Source organism: Saccostrea cucullata, unplaced genomic scaffold (assembly GCF_032062105.1).
Source record: "Saccostrea cucullata isolate Sc308-1 unplaced genomic scaffold, CSIRO_AGI_Scuc_v1 ctg2355, whole genome shotgun sequence".
Classification (NCBI taxonomy): domain Eukaryota; kingdom Metazoa; phylum Mollusca; class Bivalvia; order Ostreida; family Ostreidae; genus Saccostrea; species Saccostrea cuccullata.
In genome coordinates, this window is record NW_026928590.1 from 291851 (window position 1) to 311455 (window position 19605).

General features: G+C 32.3%; 1 protein-coding gene across 1 annotated transcript in view; it reads left to right on the forward strand.

Annotated features, from left to right (window-relative positions):
- LOC134278084 (tripartite motif-containing protein 2-like) overlaps positions 1-19605 on the forward strand; it is an 88212-nt gene that overhangs the window by 66430 nt on the left and 2177 nt on the right. The gene's annotated exons all lie outside the window — the stretch shown is intronic.

Sequence of the window (19605 nt, forward strand, 5' to 3'; positions counted from 1 at the left end):
TCAACCCGAGGGTATGTGTACAGATACAATTGACATTCTGTTTGTTGCTCAGTATAGAAACAAACAAGTAGAGAAAGTTAAATACTTGAATTGAAATACTTCGCTGTATTGTATACTATATGTAATTCATTAGTTATACAAATTCATTATAGTCATATGCATCTTAGTTTGAACTTTATTTGGCTCTTCCTTGGAGTTGAAAAGTTCCACTAAATGAAGGACCCCTGTGTACAATACTTTTAATGTCCATATATGGATTTACACACCTTTTCTTAAAAAAAATGATGGAACAAGAATTTGAAATTTATATATCGTAATTTTTGTGTATTATTCTTCGAAGAATGTAAAATAAATATAATTTGATATCTTCAAACAATACCTCTGGTAATCCATTCTGTTTTTTTTTTCGATTAACATCTAATAGCACTATAATCATCTTGGAAAAATTATCATTAGGTAAGGTGCCTTTCGAATGTCCTTTAGATATATTCATTTTTAGATTTATTTATTTTTAAATGATATATCAGCATGCTGTTATATGCAGATTCATTTTTAATCTTATAATTCATAATCAATAGATCGGAAGTAAAATGTTGTATGCATGATATGTTTAGATGCTATCTGATATTAAACAAAACTTTTTTTCCAAAAAAATATTTTCATTAAAATTCATTTTCATTGTAGTTTCAAAGAATGTAGTAAAATTAAGTTCAGTGATGGGTAAATAAATGCCTGGGGGTTCTTGATGCTCACCTGTTAGTGTGATCTATGAAGATTTATAATACCTACGCACCGAGAAGCTTTTGACCACATGTTGAATCTGGGGTTTCTATTTATTTTATTTTCTTTGTCAGCCTGGTTGGACTGGTCCCTCCACAGAATTATAAACCTAAGTAGTACATTGACAACAAACACATTTTGATCAGAAAAGGTCACTTGAACTTTCCACTCAGGTGAGTTTATAATGCAATTCAAATTATATAATTAAATGACTTATTCTACATTCTTACTAAATCCTCTTTGCTCCTTGTTGGGCATAAGTTAACTACAGTTGCTCTCCACCTTCCTCTGTTTGAGCTGTTCTTTTTGCGTCATTCCAGGTATTTCCAATGATTTCACGCTCTTTCAATTTTGTTCTCCTCCAGTTGTGAATGGGTGTAAAACCTGGAGAGTAACAGCAGGACAACAACAAAAATCCAGGTATTTACCAAGGAAGAATATGAAGATAACGAACAGTATTCTATCTCAACGTCCATTAAACAATATGAAAAATAAGAGCAGAGCAAACACGGACCTCCGAAACATCAGAGGTGGGATCAGGAGCCATAGAAGAGTGAGCATCCCCTGCCGACCGGTCACCCCGCCGTGTGCTCGTTGTCATGATCAGGAAATGACGGAAAAATCTGCCGTCAATTCAGTGAATAAATAATGCACTTAATGTAATGGTTTTACATCTGTGGAGAAGCATTGATTTATTTTTGATATTAAATATTCGGATCTTGGTGCTTTTATTTAGTGCATTGGATCTCAAAACTGATTTTAGCATTGCAGAAGCTTGTCAGATTTTGCTTATTTTGGCTTTGATGTCTTTGTTTGTACCACCTTTAAATGATGGTATCTATGTCATTAAATTTCTTGTTTCACTCCCGTTTTAACTTGACAAGACTCAGTGAGGGATGTTTCGTATAACAGTTGTACTGAGAATTCTTCTTAGGGCTTGGAGATATTCACTGGCTTAGATGGTATTCTACAATATCTCAGCAGCAGCACATTCTCTCTCTCTGTTGACACTGTCAAATGCATTTTCAATTTCGATAAAACAGATTGCGAGAAAAAGGTACAATTTCAATACAAATTCAGCCCTATATTTTTCAAGAATATGAAAGTGATGTAAGAAATTAAAATCCATTCGTTCTGAATCGTAGAAATTCTCTGCAGTAAGAATACACAAATTTTTTTTTTTCATATGACCTCTGAAATGCTAATTGTGACGTCATTAACTTGTGCATTTTCCCGTATTTTCTCAAAAAGTTGCAGAAGACACCAATTTTCAGTGGAATTTTCTTTCAGAAAACATACTATGCCACCGTCGTCCGGATAGATTTTGAGATATGTGATTTTTCATAGCAGTTGACACAATATATCCAAATATTAAAGCGGGTGACGGTGACAGACACTATTTTCCAAAGGAAAATTAGCAGAAAAACGAGTCATTTTGAAGTTTTTTCGCATTAAGCTTAAAAATGTACTAAATTAATGACGTGATATTTCAAGAACGGTCCTTCTTCAAGCCATAATTTTTAGTGATTTACCATCTTCATCTACTCAACTATTGTTAAAGCCAATGTTATAACTTTTTAAGAACATTAAATTATTAGGGCACAATAAAGCTCAAACCGTACTGTGTAAAACATCTGTTAAATCAATATCCTGCCTATTCATCCCTTTAAAGTTTATACATAGCACTTTTTATCATATTCAGTATAACTCTGAATAGAATCTTTCCTTACTTATGCAGCAATATACCTTCATTATTTGCATACGGGGTGTATATCTCTCAGAAAATTCGATACGCAAGAGCATGCTCTAAGTATGAACAATATCTAAAACGAGTTAAATTTTTGACGAGCAAATTGATGAAACAAGAATTGATATATACACAAAGAGGCAGGAATTTTCTTCAAAACTGCCATTTCCGATTTTTGTTTCAAAGAGGCACATTTTTGAAAAACGCAAAAATTGAATAAAAATTATTTTCCAAACGAAATGCAAAATGTGATCTTTAAATAACACTATATAACTCGTGTCCGAAATGGTCAGTGGATATGCTGGTGGGCTTACCTTTAGTACTTTTACCAGAGAAGGAGTTCGAATCCTGGTATGGATCATTTTTGCATTTTTTTTCCATATGTAATTGTAGTGCAACGAAATTACACATATTTTTAAAGAGAGGTGGGAGATGGATGTCAAGACGTTAATTGAGTAATAACTAGTCTATATATTTAAAATGCAGGATTAAATTTTTTCTTTGATATGCTTTGACTTTATTTGTTTTGTCTTGCAAAATAAAGATACTGTATTGTTTAAATAATATATTTTTTAATTTTTTTTACAAACTGTATAATAGCTATTGCTATTTTGGTCTCTTAGCTAGTAGCCAGAATTTTATATGAAACAAATAAAATGTCTTGGAAGTAAAACCAACAGTGTGATTTTTGGACGCAGTTTTATTTCATGAAAAAATATTTTCGCATGATGTCTACAGTATATCTTTCAAAATGCTGCTTTAAATAGCCATTGTGCTTTTTGTTGTTCCAACCTCTTTCGTGCAAAATGACGAAAGTGTTTTGCTGTATCAAGCAGTAAATACCCACCGTAAACATAGTCCTCTACGTAGCTGAATCTATATTTAGACATAACGAGGGTATTTAACGAGGCTAGGGGGTGGCAGCCATTTTTAGACTATTTCAATCTCCTTTAAAAGGAGAGCTCCATATAAAGATATACAAAACGGTAAAATTTAAAAACTAAAATATATGATTTTTTTCTTTGCCAAATGACAGTTGACAGCTAAATATACCGTATATAAAAAATAAGCTAAATCTGGTGGTTAATTTGGGATTAACTTGTTGACCCGCCAGCCTCCTTAAATGTCCTTCTCAATTTAAAACATTGCTGTGACGTCATGCCTTTGTTCTTGCAGTCTTGCATAACCATACGGAGAAAAAGATTTTTTATTTTAAAATACGGCAAACAAATAAAAAGAGTACTGTTTTTCCTATTCCAAATACATGATTTGATCACTAGAAACATACTTAATATCCAATATTTTCTTCTCCTCATGACTTTACTCCTTTTATGTAATGATATTGCGGAAAATCCTGGTCCTGAACTAAACGTAAATGGTTTATCAATTTTTCATTTGAACTGTAGAAGTATACGACACAAACTAGACAAGATAGTGAACTACTTTGAATTGAACGATATTATATGTTTTACCGAGACCCATTTAAATGAACTAGTAAACACAGAGAGTTTAACAATTGAAGGTTACAATACTCCATTTAGATTAGACAGAACTAGTCATGGCGGTGGAATCCTTATTTATATAAGAGAAGGCCTAGTCGCTCTGAGACGCCGTGATTTTGAAAATGCGTTTGATGAAACAATATGGGTTGAAATTAAGTTAAAATCAAAAAGTATTTTTTTATGCACCATCTATAGACCTGAAACATCCAAGGTTGAATTCTGGAATCGACTTGAGATCTCAATCGGAAGGGCTCTAGATGAATCTAATAATTTAGTATTAAATGGTGATTGGAATATAGATTTCAGTAAAAAGCTTCCAACCAACGTAAATGATCTAATTATGACATATAATCTCACAAACTATATTACCGAGCCAACAAGAGTGACAAATATGACATCGACTTGTATTGATCCCATTCTTATCACAGATACCCTTGATTGCCTTGAATCAGGAACTATCGATATAGACAAAACTATAAGTGATCACAAAGCAACCTATATTATATTCAAACTAGACACAGAGATTAAAAATACGTATGTTCGAAAGATTTTCCAGTACAAAAGAGCTAATTTTGATCTATTTAGAACGGATATGAATGAAACAAATTGGGATGAAATTTTAAATAGCAAAGATGTTGACGTTGATGTAGTTAAATTTAACGAAAAAATCTCGAAATTTGTGAATAAACACATCCCACAAAAAGATGTAATAGTAAGACCGGACGATAAACCTTGGTTCAACTCTGAAATTAGGAAAGAAATAAATTTGCGCGAAAAATTTAGAAAAGCTTACAGAAAATCAAAAAATGAGGAAGATAAAGCAAAATACCGTAAACAAAGAAATAAAGTCAATAATTTTAAAAAGAAACTAGAAGAAGAGTACTTATTAAACCTAAATGAATCATTAAATCATCTAAATTGTACAAACTCTAAAACTTATTGGCAGATAGTTCGCAGATTATTGAAAGGTTCCAAGCCGTCACACTCCGTTCCTCCACTAAAAGAAAATAATGATTATGTATTTACAGATGAAGGGAAATGTGAAGTACTGAATGCTTATTTCTGTAAAGTTTCTTCTAATGATAACATAGATAAAGACCTCCCTGAATTCGAATCAAGAACAGAAGCCAAACTCGAAAATATAGTAATAAACGAAAACGAAATTGTCGATATTATTGGAACTCTAGATCCAAAAAAAGCCTCTGGTCCAGACAACTTCAGTCATATCTTAATAAAAGAAATAAGTAATGAGATTGCAATCCCGCTAGAAATCATCTTTAATAAATCTCTGAGAACTGGGAAATTTCCATGTGCTTGGAAACATGCTAATGTAATACCTGTTTTTAAAAAGGGTGAGAAATCAAACCCATCCAACTACAGACCCATTTCCTTATTGAGTTGCATAGGGAAAATTTTTGAAAGGGTGATGTTTAAATACATTTATAATCATTTAGTATCACATAAACTTTTATACAACTTACAAGCTGGATTTATGCGTAACCATTCAACTGTTACCCAATTAATAGAAATTTATCATAACATCTGTATTGCCCTAGACAATAAAGAAGTCACGTGCTTTGCCTTTTGCGATATTAGCAAGGCATTTGACACAGTTTGGTTAAAAGGATTGAAATATAAATTAGAGAAGTATGGGTTTGTGGGAGAGGTTCTTGTGTGGCTAAATGATTATCTCACTAGTAGATCACAACAAGTCAAAATAAAATCATCAAGTTCTTCCGTAGGAAAAACCAAAGCAGGAGTTCCCCAGGGCTCTGTGCTTGGTCCTTTACTTTTTTTAATCTATATAAATGACCTGCCATGTGGACTCATAGGTCTCTCTAGATTATTTGCAGATGATACATCTGTTTCCAATACTTCCCAAAACTTGCAGGACTTGGAAAGACTTACTAATTATGATCTAGAACAGATTAATGAATGGTCCAAAAATTGGGTTGTAAAATTTAATCCCGATAAAACCAAAATATTAATATTTGGATGTAAAGAAGACGAATTATCCAATCTAAGATTTAAGTTTGACAATAAAGAAATAATCCCATCCTCTACTCACTGTCATCTTGGACTTATCTTTTCAAATTCTGGGAAGTGGACAAACCATATTGACAACATCATTAAAAAGACCTCAAAAGAAATTGCTGTACTTCGGAAACTGAAATTAACGTTAAACCGTGACTTTTTAAATAAGATGTATATTACTTTTATTAGACCCCTATTTGAATATGCATCAGAAGTATGGGATTATATTACCGCAGCTGACTGTGATAGGCTGGAGAAATTACAATTAGAAGCTGCGCGTATTGTCACAGGCCTTCCTATTTATGCTTCTCGAAAATCTCTATATTTCGAAACGGGATGGGAAACCCTTGCTTGTAGACGGGAAAGGAGAAAATTATGTTTAATGTATAAAATAAAACATGGCCTCGCGCCAGAATATTTACTAAATCTATTACCCCCTGAAGTCTCTCAAACTACCCATTATGATCTACGAAATAGTAATAATATTGTTATTCCCCAATGTAGAACAAATTTATTAAGAAATTCATTTTTTCCATCTACAATTTCAGCATGGAATGCATTGCCTACTGAGACTAGAAACCTTGACTCTATAAATGCTTTTAAAAAGAGACTCTCTAAAGGTGATCTTCCCCCAAAATATCTTTCTTATGGCGACAAAAAACTGAATTCAATTTTAACCAGAATGAGGCACAATGTAAGCCTCCTTAAGGCAGATCTTTTTAAGTTTAGACTTTCAGACAATACCAAGTGTTCTTGTGGATATTTCAATGAAAACACTGAGCATTTCATCCTCTATTGTAAAAATTATACTGAAATAAGAAAAGAATTATTCCATACTATAAAAAATAACAAAGGAGAAATAGACCTTAATAAAATTCTTTTTGGGGACCCAAACTTGGGTCAACAAAATAATTTCAATATTGTTAAAGCCGTACATAAATATATTAAAAATTCGAAAAGATTTTTTGAACAGTAAGCGTAACTACATGTATTCTGTATCCTTTAAATCCCCTTCCTTCTTTCATCTTTCCTTGCACTCCTATTCCCTACCTTTCTCATCTCTCTGCACCCTTTTCTTACCCCCCCTTTTTTTTTTTTTTTTTTTTAATTTGCATTGTAGAATTATTTGTTGTTCATCACGTGTAAATAAATTTGTTTTTTTTTTTTTGTTGACAATAAATAAATTTGTTTTTTTTTTGTTGACATTTGGCCTTGCAAGGTGTACTAAATTAAACTATATTTCAGTTAATTTGTATGTTTCTGTACATTTTCTTTTTTGATTGGGTCAACAAAATAATATCAATATTGTTAAAGCTTTGCATTAATATATTAAAAAATCAAAAAGATTTTATGAATAACCAGTGTAACCATTTTGTATTCTTAGTTTATAATACTCCCTATATTTCTTCTCTCCATGCACTCCCATCCCCTTCTTTTCTTATCTCTCTGCACCACTTTTCTTCTTCTTCCTCTTTTTTTTATATTATTGTATTTCTTGCTTGTACATCACGTGTATATATTCTTGTTATTTTTGTTTGTGTTGGAGAGGACAATCTCAGTTGGTATAACTTGTGTCCAATCCCATTGATTGTGTTCAATAAAATATGTTTAAATCAAATCTTGCAGTCTAAAAAATTTACCTGTAGCCGTCCGATAATAATAATTACCAGTCTGATAATATATTATCGGACTGCAATGATAACAAAATCGGACGGTATTTAAAAAACAAAAAGAAGAGTGAAATTAAGGTTAAGTATTCCAGAAATCCCCAATAAAAATGTTTGGAAACAAATTCAGGGACAGCAAACGCAAAGAAATTAAATTGCTACAATTTTTACTTTCCACGGTAATGGTTATGATATCACGCAAAATTATGTTGGTATCAATGTCAATTTATGCACATCATAAATAAAATTGTTCCCCCCAAATCTTTCACCACCGTGCCCCCCGTTCTGGTAAACTAAACGACTGCCATTGAATGAATGAAATGAAACAAGAGTTCACTCACTTTTTATACTGTCTCATTTCTTTTATCTACTTATCAGACGGGTAGAAAACAACGCATGCCTAAACTCCCATTGTCTTATTATCGGACTCCTCCGGGTAACTTTTGGACATTTAAATGGCAATGTTTTAAGTAAGATATATGCCTCATACTATTCTATATGTAAAATTATCAGACGGTTTTCGGCCCTAACGGGCCTCAAACAGTCTGATAATTTTACTTATAGAACAGTATTCGGCATATATCCATTACATATAGGGAATAATCGCGAGTTTATGCAACACCCTCTTTATTCTACTAGACACAAATTTCAATCTAAATAAGGGGCAAATTATTTATTGTTTTAACTGTATCAAAACATTTTTTTTTTATTTTATACATTCATATATTTTTCTTGTATAGAAACAATAAATTTAATCATTGATAATTTATTTTGTTTTGATAAATTTCATGAATTTTAACAAGCCTTGTAAATTTATGTTAGCTAAATTAAATTTTCAAGAAGGATTGGTGGTACATTTATTTCTGATTTTAGAGATTAGCGAATTTGTTTATATGCGGATATGTAACAATTAAATGTTTATATATGCACACTGACCCAATGTTGGTCCAATATACCAGGCCAACATTGGGCCAATGAGCAAAATGACACTGGGTCAACGTCATTTGCCAACATCGGCCCCATGTTCTTGTTGACTTTGGGCCAAGATTGGCCCAATGTCGCATTCGTTTTGACAATATTGTCGCAACGTTGGGTCAATATCTGTAGAAATAACATTCTACATTGGGCAAACGTTGACACAACATATCGGGCCAACATTGGGCCGATAAGCAAACTTACATTGGGCCAATGTCAATTGCCAACATTGGCCCAATGTAACCGATAACATTGGCTCAACGTTGACCCAATGTTAGCATGCTATCTGGGACAGTATTGACTCAACAGCACCTGGATTCTGCACTGATTTACACAGATTTGTACAGGATATCGTTTAAACTATAAACGTTAATTAACCTGTGTCGAAGAAAACAAATTATAAATACTTACAAAGTGGATGGCAGATATGCAAGGCATCAGTCTCATTACGGTCGTGTCAGATTAAAAATGGCGCAGATATTACAAGTAGCCCAGATGTTGTCTACCCATGAATCTCAACCAGATTCATTGTATATTGGGCCAACTCGGGGCCGATGCCAATACCCCGACAAATATTTTCTCTCATGATAAAAGTTTTATGATTTAACGCCATCAGTTAGCCCAACATTGGCCCTATGGACAAAATCAACTACATGTACATATATCAATATTCTATCTTGGACCTTGGACCATTGTTGGTCCATTAAATGTAACCCAACAGCAATAAAACAAACATAATGTAAGATTGGACCAACGATGTCCTGCTATCTGGGATTCACATCCTGTTTCTAAGAACATTTAACTTACAATAGATAGTTTTCATTAACAAGAGTTATTTCCCATTTGCCGCCATCTTGTGGGTCAAACAGGTAATTTTCCCTCTTTGTCCTACCAAATATACGAGGATGTAGCAGAAATATTTGGGGGAAAATCGTTATGGAATAAACATTATGAAATAAAGGAGGCTCTAACAAATGTATAATTGTCAGAAAAACTATGCTTTCTAGCCCACAATAGCAAGTATTAAAAGTTAAAGTTGGTTGAATAATGAAGGAATATGAGCAGGTTGACCCACAATATGGCGGCCGAAGGGAAATAACTCTTGTTAATTTGGGGTCTGCTGAAAAATGTCTATTATTCAGTCTTCTCAAAAATTCTCATGAATACAGACGCTCATAAAAAAATCATAATTTTAAGCGTTTTATTACGTGTCCAAACGTAAAGTTCAGCAGCTGATTATAAAATTGACACCATCATTTAGTTGGCAGTATAATAATTGGACCAACGTTGGCTCAGTATAAATATCCAATCGTTGAATCACCTAAACAAAATAACACTCGGGCCAACGTTGGGCGACCATTGTATAACCAACTTCATACATATATATATATAAGACATTTCATTAAGGGTGTATTACAAACATTGGGCCAAGGTTGCGCCAACCTACTTCTACCATGCCAACTTGAAACGTTTCGGCAACCTACTACTACCAAGTTGATAAAACTAGTGTTGGCAACGAGTAACCGGTTAACCGTCGAACGTTGCGAGTATCAGTTAGTGAAACTGTTATTCGGTTACTCGGATAAGATAAATTCTATATAGTAAGGGCATAGAAAATGAATGTTTAATAATCTATAAATGTACACTGACTTCCACTCTTCCTTAATTTTAGATACCGTTAGACTTGATCTAGTGCATGGTTGTAGTGAATCAAATTGTTTTGATTAGTTTTCACAGTTTATATAATTGATAGCTTTGATTGCTTGGGGTATACATGTTTTGAAGGCCTGGGTTATAATTACCTCATTTGATAATTAAACGAGATGCCGCCGAAGACATAATAAGCTTGGAGTAGTAACAAAAGATCAGCTGATTCAAAATTTGCTATATAACCTTCGCTTAATTAACTTTGGAACCAGCAATTTAATTACTGGATACTCCACATATTAACTATTTATTATGGGGCATGTAAATAATTATTCTCCTTTATTGTGACATATTTTGGGGGCTGAAAAAAGTGTAAAATGGTGATTGACGATAACGTATTTATTTGTCTTTGTGTGTCGAATTCCCTAATTTTTTTATTTTAAAATCGTAAATCTTTGAGGATATCGTTTGTGTGTATTGTTAATATAATGTCCCTATACAGTATATTTGTGTGTTACTACCACCGATAAGTATAGAATAAGATAAATAATAGATATTGATACTTTTACCGAAAATCATCCGAGTAACCGGGTACTCGATCGGAAGATGATGCGAGTAACCGGTTAATAAAAATCGTCCGACTTGCCAACACTAGATAAAACACTTTCTTTAAGGGTGTATTACAAACATTGGGCCAACGTTGGGCCATCATTCCACTACCAACTTGATTTGACACATTCTTTACGGGTGTACTATAACGGGCCAACGTTGGGCCAATATACAACTTTCAATTTGTAAAGACACTTATATACATTGGGCCAACATTGGGTTAACATCAGCACTCTTCCTTCCTTGGAAAGTAAAATTGCTTATGTTGGACCAACGTTGGGCCAACAAAGGAATTCTGTCATGGTAGAGAAGGTTGACATGGTAACATTGGTCCAACGTTGGCCCAACGTTGTTTCCCCAACGGCAACCATACAATCTTTTACCAGTGTTGGCCCAACATAGTCATGCTATCTGACACAGAAGAGGTAAAGCTTAAAGGTAGAGCTTCCAAGATTGCACCTTCCTGTTGCGTACCTCCATTTAGTATCACCATTAGCCTGGTTGTATCCATTTTTGTTTCGGCGTGGCATTGCAGAATCAACACTGCAATCAAATCTTAAATATGAGTTTAATAGGAGTGATAATCGTTTTTCTAAATCCAAAATATCAACCGAAATAGAGATCCGATTTAGAATAAATCTTGATTAACAATACTTTCATAAACACGCTTAATCAAAGGAGATAATTCAACATTTGGGTTTTAGAACCCCATATTGTCTTTTGAATAGATGATATAAAGTATAGTTGTTCCATGTACATATTTATAAAATTTCTTTGACGAGTAAAACAATATGCGTTTCTATTTTTCTGTTAAGTATATAAATGCAAGATTTATTTGTTTACTATTTCTGGTTCCAATATTCTCAAAACGCCGTAATAAACTTTTATTTTTATTCTGACTTTCATTTTAGCAGTTTTGCATCCTTTTGTCCTCGGTTTCCTTGTGTCATTTTTCCCCTTGACTTTGCATTCTTGATCTGGCCTTAATCAAAGTTACATGTCCAGATATGATCCAGAACTATGTGGAACAAAGACATTGACTACATATTGTTAATAAAACAAACGTTACTTTAGAAAAAAGAACTTTTGTAAGAATATAAAATAGAAGATTTAGAATGATTAACGACGTAAGTAGGTTAAGCATAAAATCATAATTATGGTTTTTATTAATATACATATATATCAAAACAAATTAACAATGAAAAAACTTTTTTTTTCTTCAAAAATTAATCAAACTCCAGTTTCTTTGCTATTTTTAAGAATTAAGAGTCTTAACTAAGATTATAATATATACACTCTCGTATTTTTGAAATCTAATTTTTGAAATAGAAGGAAAATTTTTAATCAAAGTTTCTGATAACCTACACTTGAAAAACTGAATTATCCAGCAACTTCAATCTTGTTGATGATAGCATGTTTTCGCCGAACGAAACCTTTTACATGTCTTAAATGTCTGTAAACTAACCTATAATTAGGATTTTTTTTTATCTCTGTCTGCTTATCTAAAGGCTTATAAATGTTCAAGGATAAACAATTTTGTTATATAAAATGAATTGATATTGACTTCTTACGAGACTGTAATATCTGCACCATGGCCAGTTCCTGTAAGATTTAGACAGGTACTACATGTATCTTTTGGATTTATACGTTTAATGTAAATATAGCTCATTTTATTTTCCTTTATTCACTTTAACACTCTGTTGCACATAAACTGGTTTCAATAAGTCTTTATGTCTAGTGTGAGGTACCTGGAAGTGAAATTATCGTAAAATCTCGAGACTTTCATACCCTTCCCTGGCTAATATAATGTCTTTATATTCAGGATACATGTATGTGTTCATCACTTCCTGCGTGAAAAATTAGGATATGCAAACATCTCTCAAGAAAATACAATCCAAACAGAAAAAAAGTGAAGGAGGTTGGTTCCTATTATCAAAAGTATTAAGGATTTTTTGTCAAGTATTTTTTTAAGAATCTTCACACATATAAGCTTAAGAAAAAATCAAAACGAAAAAGCACCCCTACTAATGTTATTGTGATTTAAATTCAAGACACGTGATTTAGGTTGATCTATTCAAAGGTTATAGGGTAGAACCGGTTTTATAAATAAATTTGCAGCAAACATAGCATTGCTATAGTCCGTTTCGTTTGAAAACATGTCCTGTAATAAATGTTTCCAGACCTTTCTGAAAGAATTTCATGATTTCCAACAGAAAAAGGGTGGCTAAAGGAGGAAGGGGTGTTAAAACATCAATATATCTTATACTTTTCGGCGAAAATTAGAGCTCACTAGTGACCAATTCGCTGGTAAAAAAAAATGTCCATAATCATCTCCATTGACAAACCTTTGATTGCCTTATATGGCTATTGTTATAAATGCGCACAGAGTATCTTACCATGAGAAATTGACCAATCGTTGAATGAATAGCAACGTTTACACCAAATACATGTTTACATTTTATTCGAACACGTGGTTTATGTCAATCTACGATCATGTTAATGGACTGCAAAATAAAATGTTCTTACGAACAAAATACAAAGGTAAGAAACTATGAAAGATGTTACGGACGTTTTAATTGGTTGTTAATTGGGAAAAAATGTGTAATAAATTGTAGTTTGGGTCTAGTTCAGAACACCAGTGCTTCAAGGGTAAGGAAAACGAGCAGCATATCATGCATTTAAATGGACAAAACTTTGTTTACGTTCTTGATCACGTGTTCGGCCAGGGAATTCGCCTAGTACAACAAAGGAATTAATACAGACAAAAATCCCTTTTGAGTATGACTTTCAGAAACTTAGACTTCCGCCGTTTATTTAACAAATGAATTGTTTGTCATTATAAGCATGAAAATAATATTTTTTTAAAAAATGCTTTTCATTTACCATAATGTTTTCCTTTTTCTCAAACGTAAAATTCCTGTAGTATTCGTAGTAACCTATAATGCAATACTCATTCAGCTGATTGGTCAGTTAAAATCATGCTGGTGCCTCATTTGCTAATCTGACGCCAAAAAAATATAGTCCCGGTTTCCATGCAAAAATATTTATCCAAAAAAGACATTTTAAATCATGACTGCAGAAAATTGTATTACAGAGAATACTTATTTAAGTTTGAATGAATGTCGGAGAGATTGATTGATGGATTGAAGTACATTTCTACAGACATTATCAGCTGATTTTAGGGTGTGAACACTGAAACGCAACATAACTTTTCTGTTTACCATGCCTCCACGTGCTAGTCACTTCCTAGCCACATTTCCGTGAATAATTTGCCCTATCTCGCTGAAGTCTCGCTAACTCTCGCAAGAGACACTGCCAGAGCTACTCTAAACTCATCGGGTTTTATAATTTGCAGAACACCGAAAAATAAAAGGTTCCGAACACATTAGTAGGGGTGAAAAGGGCGGGGTCTGTGAGCTTTTTATTCCTATGGAGCAATTAATATGACATTGTTGCACTGTAATTACCTTTACCACATAATTGGATCAATCACTGTCTTTTTTAATCTTAATAAGTCACATTGAAAAATTGACAATATCAATAGTTTCAGATATTTACATCCACTGAATATTTTCTTCTTTATTTCTTAAGAAAACCCATTGCGTTCATCCCCGCATAATCTACATTAGGCATATCACCTGTACATATTTCTTGATCAGTGGCCGTTCCATCAATGAAACGTACAAAGACGTTCGCATCATTAACACAATAATTAATATTTTTAATCCTACTTAAAATGATAATTTAAACAGATATAAATATAAACAATAAAATGTCTTTCTTTCCTTGTTGTTACTGGAATGAAACAACAAAGAAAGCATTTTATTGTTTAAATAACTTCGCATAATCTTTATTTAAGTCAAGAGATATAATTTTTAGGTTCTAAAAGTATTCAGTTTCTAAAAATTACATGTTTCAGAACCTAAAAATTATATTTTTATGGGGAAAAATAAAAGTAAAAATAATTTCTGTCTGCCCCAGAACGAAAATATTGCAAAATGCCCTGGTACTTCTTCCTCCCTACTGTACGCGTGCGCAGAAAAGTGTTGAATAAGTTATAATAGTGACCATGGTCTCAGGTATCCACGAATGAATGTAAGAAGACCAAAAAATTTAATTTAATCTTTTTAAAAAAGTTGTTAGAACATGTTTCTCACCTTTGCATGATCCAGTTGAATGTTGTTTACAAGTTTGAGGTAAAAATAAGAGTTGCGTGACCTTGACATATACGAAACAACGAAACGGTAGATACAAGCTTTATTTTTCCGGCACTTATATTGTGCAGTCAATTCTTGCAGTTTAATTGTCATATAAATTCGCTAAATACTCATAATTTTCATAAGTTTTTCTCTGTATGCTACATGTATCTTAAAATTACGATATGATTTTGACTCACTGTGCCGCTTTAAAGACATCCTTGAAGAATGCAATTATCACCATTTTTTAAAACTGTATTTAAGGATTTTCTGTTTTCTGAACAGTTCAAGAGGAAATTTACATAAAATATACCATAGTGTTATATGTGTTCTGTCTAACCTCAAGTACTCTTTTACAAAATGAAAGATGTAGCTTTATGCTATCCCCATATTTCAGATTCATAACACAGTACAGGGCTAATATAAGTTTCAAACATTTCTAACTATGTTTGAATATTAAACTTCAAACCATTCATACTGTTTTAAACACCATTCCTTCCTGTGCTTCAAAATGTTGTTGTGAATTTGCAAATTTAAAATTAAGCTCATTAACTTCGTCTACAGTATTCCCATCACATGCCCAGTGTTCATTAGCTATATATATTCCACTGTTTCTAAAGACTTATATTTTTGTTTGCTCAGTTACATTTACAGTTACACTCCACTCTACTGTATATTAATCTCAAAGTACTGACAGTACTGAAAATCGGTAAGCATGCTTTCATCTTATATGTACCGAAAAAAGTGCATGAAATGATACTATTTAGGTACGCATATCTTTGTCCAATTTCATCAGAGAAATTCCAGACTCTCTGTTTTTTGTAAAACTTTATTTAAAAGTAAAACCAATAACATTCCAAAGTGATGTCACAGATGCATGCAATCGGAAGGTCGTATTGACGTGACCACGAATGAGATGTTTGAGAAGCGATAGCAGATTTGGAAAATATATAATTTTTTTAAAAAAAAATTAGGTAGTACAAAACATCTGTATTACACAAGTTTACAATAGATCAATTGATAATTTTAAAATAAGGTTCATTCTCTAATCGCATGTCAGATTACAAAATCTTATTACTTGGGCCTGTAAGGCCATATTTCAAACTTTGTGGGCAAAAAATGTGTGGTTGAATTTCTTTTATATCATATATAGAGAGAGATTTTGTATTCAAGAACAAAATATCAAAGTTTCAGAAAATTGAATTTGAGGAAAAATTTGGCTTATCTATTGGGTCCTACCTTAAGTAGACTGAGATGAAAGTTTCAAAATTTAAACATGAAATTTCTTCAGAGTGACGTACAAGAAGAGCAAATCTTTTTTAAATCTCTCTTGGTGGCGTCCAAACTTGCTAAGAATGAATAAAATTATGTTAATGTTGAAAAGAGCCATAGTGCATTTGATAGTCACTTTCGCCTACAGTAATTGTAATTTTTTAAATGTATTGTTTAACCAAAATTTTGTCATAGAATGTTAGCTTATACATGCCTTAAAGCAAATCACTTAAAAATAATATTCAAATATAAATAGTTCCCTCGGTCATATGATAGGTATACAAAGTGTTCAGTTTATATGCAGAATATAGTAAAACCCAGGAACCCAACTAAACAATAACAAACTGTAGCAAAAAACCACCCTTAACCAGAAAAACAACTTCTGGATAATTTTATTTGAATATGCCTACAGGTACATTATTACATTTGGATAATTTTGGTTAAAGTAATACACGCTATAACGTGCGCTTTTTTAAAATACGACTAGAAATTTATATATTTTGTTTATCAATAAAAGTTACGAAAATGCTGTAAATTACACCATTTAAATAAAATTCGTTATAAAGTTATCAAATTATAATTATTCATTATCCTGCAAGGAGAATAATGTCTATTTTTAAGTAAATCCACCACGTGATGCCGTTGCTACTTTAAGATTGATAAACAAACACGGCGTCAAGAAAACGAGGGAAGCCCTTTGAGATACAATTCACTTTTGATATGGATGGCGAATTACTATTATTATAACTTATCTTTAATTGTAATCAGTATCAACCATCTATACTCTGTTATGACGCATATTTACCTTTTATAAATAATAGTTGTCAAAATGCAACGTGCATCGTTGTCTTTAATTTCCCGTGGACATACGTGTCTATATTTAAACCTAATGTTTACGCACTTCCTTTATCAATATTCATGAAAAGACTGAATTCTTGATTGCAGATATTGCTTTTATGTTCTGTTATTACATCGAGTTTTAGAGTTAATTTTGTGGAAGCATTATTTTTTCATTACACTTTATGTGTTTCAAATCATTTAATCATTTTGTTTCACATACAAATCGGCATCCATACGGCGTTTATTACTTTAAAGGTGGTCTTCATATTAAAATGTTGAAAATATGTATTTAATTTTTCTTCTAAAATAATTTCAAGATTCAACAATCTGTCTTAAATCTATCCTTTAAATTTATATGACCTCGTGGTGTAGTGGTATGATTGCTGGATTAAAGACATTGTGGTCGTGGGTTCGAGTCTCACAGTGTGTGTAAGGGTGTGTGCGTTTTATGTCGACAATTGCATTTTTTTCTCTGTGCACTTTCCCCATGTTCTCTTTTATTATTAAATAATACATGAATGAATAATGTTAGAGATATATAATACAACATTACATATTGAAAGTATTTCGGGAAAAATTAGTCTTACACTATTTCAATAACCCAAATATATTAATGTCATGATAGCTGCTAGCTTGTTTAATTTTTTTTTAATTTCTAACAATCTTGTTTAGAATAAGGGTATTGAACAAGTTAAATGACTGTCAATTAACAAACTTGCAACTGATAACATACACGTACTTTTTTTTGGATCGGAAAGGTACATGTAACTTTGAATAGAAACAGGTGATTTCCTTTTAAATACTTGAGTAGGCCGAGTCGTCGGTAAGGCAGCTATGGCTTTTTAATTGTTTTTCATGCTCTATTCTAAAATTAGGTAATAGTAATATAGCAAACAACTTAAAAAGATAAAAAAAAAAAAAAGAGGCCAATCCTTAGACTAATGGATTAGGAGAAGCTGTATATCTTTGGCTAGCTAGTTTGATAAAAAAAAAAGGAAGGCTGAGCATGAATAGACTTTGGAAATGAATTAAGAGTAGCTGTATATCTTTGGCTAGCTAGTTTGATAAAAAAAAGGGGGGGAAGGCTGAGCATGCATAGACTTTGTAAATTTATTAGGAGTAGCTGTATATCTTTGTCCAGCTAGTTTTATTAAAAAAAAAAAAAAAAAAAAAAAAGGAAGGCTGAGCATGCATAGACTTTGTATATGAATTAATTCAGAGAGCTTCAGTTACGTATGCTCAATACAGTCGTAACCTGTCAACGGGGGATAATTACTTTTTCTAGGCACCAGATCCCAATTCTTGAACTTTCAAGGGTCAGATTGACTTCTTAAGTAGATCATTGTTCATTTTGTATTTTGATACAGATACTAAATACATCCGTTTATTAATATTATGAACTACTACTCTCAAAGGACGACAAGTAAACAAGACAAAAGTTTTAAGAAATGTGCGTTATCAACTTTTCAAACTAGTAAATGTTCGACTAAGTAAATGGCATATGGCAATCATTTAAAAAGAAGTGTTGTACAATATGTCTAGATGGGATATATACTGTGTATTTGTCACATGCTCCTCATGCAATATTGTTAACAAATAAAACAGTTATGTGAAAAGCAAAGTCTTTGTCTAATCCATCTATACTAGAGTATTTGTAAAATCTAAATGAACCCTAAAAGTCAGTGTAACTTTACGAAAAACAATTTGTTTGTCCATCGCAAGAACTATCCAGTTATCAGTGTCTTTTTCTTAAATATGTCGGTAAAACAATTTACATTGATATTTTTTAACTAATAACAAGTATCCGATTTCTATGCCTGTAAACACCTGATTTTTAATGACAAACGTGTTTCCTTATCCGTCCAAAGTATTATGGTGTATTTTCTTCTATTTGTTCGCCTTTTTAAAACATTGAAAGTGATTACAAAAAAATGACATTAGCATTTTTTAATTACAAAGTAGTTAAAACACTATCCATTCTATTTTACACATTTACTTATTTCTTCCGATTTTAAACTTTATATGGGTTAAATCACTGGTCCCGAGAAAATTATCGAGATACGGGAAGTTAGGGCGAGTTACATCCGTTCCTAAGATGTCGGTGTTTTTCTATTAAGCGGTTAGCGAATATGCCAACCGTTTAATAAAGAATTTAATCTATTTTATAAATCCTATGGCATAAATTCTGTGTCATCAGCATAAATGAGTAAAACAAATTAATAATTTGTAGTTCTATCATTGCTATCAAAAAGCAATTTATTATGGGGAATGGTAACCAACATAGAACATTTCACTGTATGCATAGTACATGTATAGTAAACCAGTGTGGTTTCGTA